Raw genomic sequence first — 7,388 nt, 5'->3', positions numbered from 1 at the left:
CTGCCCAAGGTCATGGGGCCTTTTGACTTCAATGACAATTTTCTTCTATCAGAGTATGGTCTCCTTTCCTAGACCAGTAATGCAATCATCAATAACTGTTGATTGAGCCTGTGTTCATTTGTTAGCCCTGTTCTGTGACTAGCGAATGGTTGCTACAGCAGTGGATTTAGTCGGGAGGCAAAGAAATTGGCACTGACAAAAATTCCTGCTTCTCAGGGTTTACAGTCTAGTGAGGGGAGACCTCAGCCCAGCAAACGATAGAAAACAGCATGTCAGATACCCAACAGCACTCTAGAAAAACAAGGGAGTAGGTAGGTTGTGCAAATTAGTAAAAATGGGGAGCCGTGGCTTTTGCCTGGTCAGTGAAGGACTTACTTGGAAAGTGACATTCGGGTTGGGTAAAGAAGTGGAGGGGGGAAACTTCACATATTCACCTGAGGAGCTACCAGCCAGGAGGAGAGATGGCAGGGACAAAGGGCTCGGGGAGAGGCAGTCCTGGTGCTATCAGGCAACAGCGATAGGGACTTATAGCTGGAGAAGAGACAGCCAAAAAGAATTTCACCAGGATCAAACCGTGTAAGTCTTTAGCAATTGGAGGGCCACGAGTTTTTATTCTGAGTTAGATGGGATGCCCTCTCAGCATGTACAGGAACTAAAATAAGCAATAACACAATAATGATAACTCTAGCATAACACAGCAATTTTGTTGTTTTATAGGCAGGGTCTCACTATGTGTCGCTGGCTGTCCTGGAACTCCCTCTGCAGACCAGGCTGGCCTCAGATTCACAGAGATCCACCGGCCTCTGTCTCCTGAGTGCCGGGATTAAAAGTGTGCACCACCACATCCAACTAACCTAGCAATGAGCATGAAAAAGTCTCAAAATAAACATCCCTTCTTAAGTGCTATGATGTGTCAAACTTACCCAAGCTCTTAGTAAATATACTCAATGGAGTGTACCTGCAGAGTGCATCAATACCAGAAAATATTATCAGCAAAAGGAAAAGAGGTATTAACACAAAAAAAATATGTTATCCGTGTCAAGAGTTTTCAGTTCTGCTGTGCAGTGGTGGCTCGTGTCTTCCATTCCAGCACTCAGGAGGCAGAAGCAGGTGGATCTCTAAATTCAAGGCCAGCTTGGTCTACAGAGTGAGTTCCAGGACAGCCAGAGCTGTTATACAGATAAACCCTGTCTCGAAAAAACAAAAACAACAACAATAAAAATAATTTTCAGTTCTACTTAATTGAGAATGGGCTAGCTTACCAAAAAGCTTCACACCACCTCAATTGTCTAATCTAAAGTCAAATAGTTGTGCCCTTTAAAAAAAACTAGTTATTGCTGGGTGGCTATGGCACATGCTTTTATTCCCACTACTTGAGAGGCAGAGGCAAGAGGATCTCTGTGAGTTCGAGGCCAGCCTGATCTTCCGAGTGAATTCCAGGACAGCCAAGGCTATACAAAGAAATTCTGTCTCAAAAAACAAAGAGACAAAAAAAAGACTCACTATTCCATCTGACATTTAAACCCATGTTATGAAAAAGGCAGATTGACAAGGTGGGTCTCATATTTAAACCAAGGAGCTGCAGAGCAATTCACTACAGCCATACCCCTTCAAGTCAGAGTGCATTAAAGCCACCTTACCTTAGATGCTGTGCTTGACTGTTGCACCCAGCATCTCTTGTATGTGCATGTTGGCACACACCAAAAGGTATGTGTTGTAGCATCCAGAACATTTACTCCTGAATTGGAGGAGATTCCCAAGGCCAAATTGGGACCAACACTCAGCTGAGTGAGAGAGAAAACCAGAAATGATTCTGCAAAATACTTGGGGAAATAAGACACCCAGAGCTGGAAGCAAACCATAAGCCACAGCTTTCTAATTCTGAGATGATAGTGGGAACATCTGCTTGCCAGTTAAACACACTGCCATCTACATGAGGGGCTACATTTAATGGTCAAAGCATTAAGCTCACTGAAGGGTGACATGTTTTGTTTGCAGTAGTGTGTGACCGCACAGCCTTTCTATTCAGCGCTCATGTCCAACATAAGGGAGTAGCCCTGCGAGCCCCTTCTCATTACATCAAATTCGTATTGCTGAAGCCTGTGTCTGGCAAATGAAGCTAAGGTGCTGTGTCCAGAATTCAACAGTGTGAGTTCCGAGAAAACAAGACAACTGTGCTTGCAGAACGTCAATGCAGAGGACCGCAGAGCCTATAGTTGCGGAAGCTCGTGGTCTAATGGCTTTGGAGTTTTATTGCTATTTCAGCCATTGTGTAAAAGAAACTGAGTGAGAGAGAAGTTTCCTAAACAGCCCACCTAATAAACTTGTCAGTTTTTAAACAATTACGTTATGAAATGGAAATTAGCTGTTATGATCAAACCATATGGCTAATATAATTGATTGCTTTGTACTTTTGAGAAGATGGTAATTACAATTCAAGGGATATCTGAATAGATTTTTGCAAAATTAGCTGCAGGTGATAAGTTATATTTTGTTAGGCAATTGGGGGGCTTATTTTTAATGTGAAAAAGAAAAACCCTTGTTTCAGATTTGGATGGAAACTGTGACTAAGAAAGGTTTTGATTAACTGTTAAACCCTCTCACACAGAACGGTAAACAGAAAGGGAGGGGACACATGTATATCCAAGTACAGGTGCTCATGTGCCAGTACAGAGACCCTGAAACGAGAGGCTATATAAATACCAGTTTCCAGGTAACAGCAGGAAGAGGCATGTAGTTCTAGGTTTCCCTTCCATTTTGGAAGCAACTTCAGCATAATGAAGTAATTTTGCAGCTGGAGGATAATTTAGCTATATTTTATCTGGAGTATCTGATAGACTTAGATTCTAATTCTAGAGATGCTAACCTCCATCCTCAGGAAAACATTCCTGAGCTTGATGGAGACGATACTGAGTTTTGTTTTGTTTTTGTTTTTTAAGAGAGGGTCTCTCTGTGTAGTCCTGGATTTCCTGGAACTCACTTTGTAGACCAGGCTGGCCTCAAACTCACAGAAATCCACCTGCCTCTGCCTCCCAAGTACTGGGATTAAAGCCCTGGCACGACTGAGTCTTAAAGAAACAAGATGTTGTTCCTTAGCTGACATCCTGAACCTTCCTTGAAGCTCACTTTAAACTCTTTGCCTGTGATATGAGCCGTCCTTCTGTATATATATGGCTTTTATTGATTAATAAATAAAGCTGTTTCAACCAATGGCTTAGCAGAGTAAAGCCAGGTGGGAAATCTAAACAGAGATATAAAGAGAAAGTATGTGAAGTCAAGGAGACACCATGTAGCTGCCAAAGGAGACTGACACCCAGAACCTTACCCGGTAAGCCACAACCTCGTGACAATAAACAGATTAACACAAATGGGTTAATTTAAAATATGAGTTAACCACTGTTTGAGCTATTGACCAAACAGTGTTGTAATTAGTATAGTTTCTGTGTGATTATTCGGGTCTGGGCAGCCAGGAAAAGTAGGAGCAGCCTCTGTCTACATACCTGAGCTGAGTCTTTCCCTCAGATAGTCTCCAAGGGTCCTCAAGGAGTAGCATGGGAACTGTCTGTTGTTCGGGATTCCTCCTTTTTCCTTAGGTTTGGTCGGGGAGTTGTTTTGTTTTTGGTCTCCTCGCCTCGCCCCGACACACCCTCAGCCCGTTGTTAGTCCTCCTCTCCTCTGTTGCCCACTGCCTGTTCTCCAACACCTACGTTAACGTTCACAGATGTCCTCCCAAGAACCCTCATTCTCATCATCCCCATTGTACAGAATCACACAGGTCGCTAGACTTACCTTACAATGCTTCAGAGACCCGAGAGTACACCAATTGCCTTCCACTCTGATGCAGGGATTATTTTCGTTGAGCCATGTACAAAGAGGCACGTGTTTTCGCTGTATCTCGCTGTCCTTGAAATACATTTCCGAAAGGAGAAAGTGGCTATGGCTGCCTTGACTTTTTTCTTTTTAAGAGCAATGGTGCTTTTCCTGAATGTGCGTCTGTGTGAGGCTGTCAGATCCCCTGGAACTGGAGTTACAGACAGTTGTGAGATGCCATGTGGGTGCTGGGAAATAAATCCGGGTCCTCTAGAAGAGCAGCCAGTGTTCTTAACTACTGAACCATCTCTCCAGCCCCTCAAATGGTTTTTTTTAAGTTTTTTCATACCAAGCAAGGGTCAGCATTATAGAAGCAGAATTTCCCATTATTGCAAATTTTCTAATATTTTTTATTTATTATTTATTTAATTGTACAAGTTACAGAGCAGAGTGTGGTAATACATGTACATACTGCATAATATGCCAATCAAGACAGTTTAAATGTCTTTATTAGGACACAAAATTGTAAATATTTAGGAGGCACCATTGGATATTTTCATATGTGTATAAGGAATGTACTTAATAACTCAAAGCAATTCATTTTTCCATACCCTTACTGTTACTTTGTATTTGAAGTCTTTGTGCTCCTCTCACCTTAACATTCAGGAAATATTAAGGTTGTTGTAAACGATAGCCACCCCACTCTTGGCATCTTTAACTGTGGTCACCTATTCTATAGAGCTGACACCGCAGTATCTCACGGTGACTGCTGTGTGAATGAGCAGGGAGGGATTTTGGGTGTGCCTCAACGTGTGCACACAGAGCGAGCACATTTGTGAAGTTCTTCCTGCAAGGAAGGCACTGCTTACGTGATAGAACTCACAAAATTCCTACAGCCCGTCTTTGAGGCAGGACTATGGTTCATCTTCGTTATTCAGAGAAGCATGGTGGGGTACGGAGAGCTAATTATGTATCTTCCCAGAATTCTCATAGTAAGCAGATAACACAGACTTTGATAGAGGATGCCCACTTGGTTAAGAGCAGTCCTCCTCCCCCCCCAACAGGTGCTCCCCACCAGGCTCCACCACCATGCCCAGGCCTGTGCTGATTCACTAGAGCAGGGAGGTCTTGGCATGGACTTGGCTTGGCACCAGGATCCCATGGTAGCCCCTAAGGATGAGGCAAAATCTGGGAAAGGAAGATGGGGGCTTTTAGAGAGCGTGTTCCTGGAATTTGAGCTCTATCGTCCAAGTCCTGGTTTACTAATGAATTTCAAAGAAAAGGCAGATAGACAAAATACCTCTGCATGCACACATGCCAACATCTCTGAACTGTGAGATCCACCTGCTTCCCAGGAGAGTCCAAAGGCACATACGCTTCTCTAAAAACTCGGGGTGCTTGCTTCCTTGAGGTCCCAGGAAAACCTTCCTAGCCATGGGCCCCTGCTCCTGGAGAACATCCAAGAATCCCTTGACTTTTAAAGGGCTCCAACAGGTAATAGACTTAAGAGGCCCACACACGTGATCTTACTCAGACCCACCTCCCGCCTAGAGGAGTTTCTCTTGCACATGGTGAGACTGGGAAGGACAGACTCCAATCATACTTTAAAAGTTTTCTTTTTCTCCGATAAGCCTGACAACAACATAATGAAACCAATTCTTATTTTTATACCCACTTTACAGATGAGAAAGCAGAAATGTAAAAAGGCCAGAGCCAGAACAGAAAGAACCCAGCATCCCACTGCTTTAACTCTGAAGGGCAGCAAGAGGGGACTGTGGTACGGGAGGCAGAACAGAGTCTCAGCTGGATCCCTCATCCTTCCCATCCAACTTCACTCATCAACCGGACTGGGCAGGGGAGAGAAGGCAGGATCGGGCTACGGCTCTTGAACCTGGGGCTAGAGTCAGTAGCTCTCAATTATAAGCTTGGTTCTGGATACCGCAGCTGTGTGACTTCGGGCAACTTGCTTAACGACTCTTAGGTTCTTTTTCTTAGGAAAAAAAACAATAGAACAAGCAAGCAAACTTAGAATAATAATGTGTAAGAAGGATCTTGAGACCGCTGTAAGGATTAACTGAAGAGAATTTATCTTTTTCCTCATGTCTTCTCCTTCTCGGTTTCCTCTGCCTAGTGCAGCTTGAGGAACATCACAAATGCTCACAATAAGGTCGCTTCTTTCTTGCAAGTGAGACCTCCCAGCTTGCCCCACCCACAGCCCAACTCTGAACAGACATCCGAGCATGTAGGATCTCTTCCTTTTAACCTCAGGCCTGGACCAAGCATACTCTAGTGCATTGGCCACAGCCTCTGAAGACACTGAGAGCAGCTCAGGAAGGATTGAGAGCAGCTCAGGAAGGATGAAGAGCAGGGCCAACGCTGTAAACTTGCCCCTCTTTCCTGTTGATACGGAAGCATTTCCTAGCCAGGTTTTAGTGTGAACTTGACAAACCTTGGCTCCATCTTTCCAACAACCCACTGAGATAAAGCTATCACTATCCTTGTTTGACAGTTGAGAAACGGAGACAGAAAGAATAGCAACTTGATCATAATCCCACTAAGAAATAAACAGGTTAAAATCAGGAGGGTATTATTGGAGTGTAGCTGCTATGAGAGGCATGGTGCCTCTGTAGAAGACAGGATGGAGAAGCCGTGCAGTGGTGGTGCGCCGCTTAATCCCAGCACTCAGTGGGCAGAGGCAGGTGAATCTCTTAAATTCAAGGCCAGCCTGACCTACAGAATACAGCAAGCTCCAGGACAGTCAGAGCTACACAGAGAGGTAGGTTTTTGTTTATTTCTTCCCCTGAATGGAACTCCTACAGCCTTCACTGGTTGTGCCTATGCCCACCATTCCTGCATCAGACCCAAGTTTGTGTGCAGTCACTGGTCCTTCTAGCCCCATCGTTTCTTCCTTTGTCCATTTAGCAGCATTGTTGACCCTCTACTGTGATAGAGACCTGGGATACCCAGCAAGACCCAGGGCTTAGCACGCTCACCACACACCAGCTTCTGCCACCAATGACCAATCAGGGCGAGGAAGAGTCTGAGGTGTGAGAGAAAGTAATCAAGGAAGGATTCCAAAGACTGAGCTCAACGGTCTCCTAGAGGTGGTGCAGACAGAGGGGCTGTTACATGTTTCTGACCCTCACTCCAGAAACGGATTCCACATGTTTCCCAACACGGTCTGGCAGTCACAGAAGCAGGCTGGGGCTCTACCCAGTCTTTTGACCTGAACCCCTCATTTCACACACCCTTTGGGGACTCCTGAGTCTAAGCAAAGCAAAGTTCTTTTCAGATAGAACTGGAACCAAACAGTTGCTCCTCACCGCAACTGACTCCACGAGTGGGGTAATTAGATATTATTGCCCCACCTCAGATGGCCTGGGATAGGCAGAGAGAAGCCCTGGCCAACTATGCAGGAGAACACTCCAACAGTCTCTGCAGAGACCGGCCTAAGTCTTTTCTCTTTTGCATTTCTTGGCTTTGTTCCCCTATCTGTTCCTTATAGAAACCACAGGGAACCTGCAAGTCCAGCTTGGAGCCAGGCCCAAGAGAAGAGAACATCCCAAAGGGGAGGAGCA

Source organism: Arvicola amphibius, chromosome 7 (genome assembly GCF_903992535.2).
Source record: "Arvicola amphibius chromosome 7, mArvAmp1.2, whole genome shotgun sequence".
NCBI classification, from domain to species: domain Eukaryota; kingdom Metazoa; phylum Chordata; class Mammalia; order Rodentia; family Cricetidae; genus Arvicola; species Arvicola amphibius.
Note: the sequence above shows the minus strand (reverse complement) of the source record.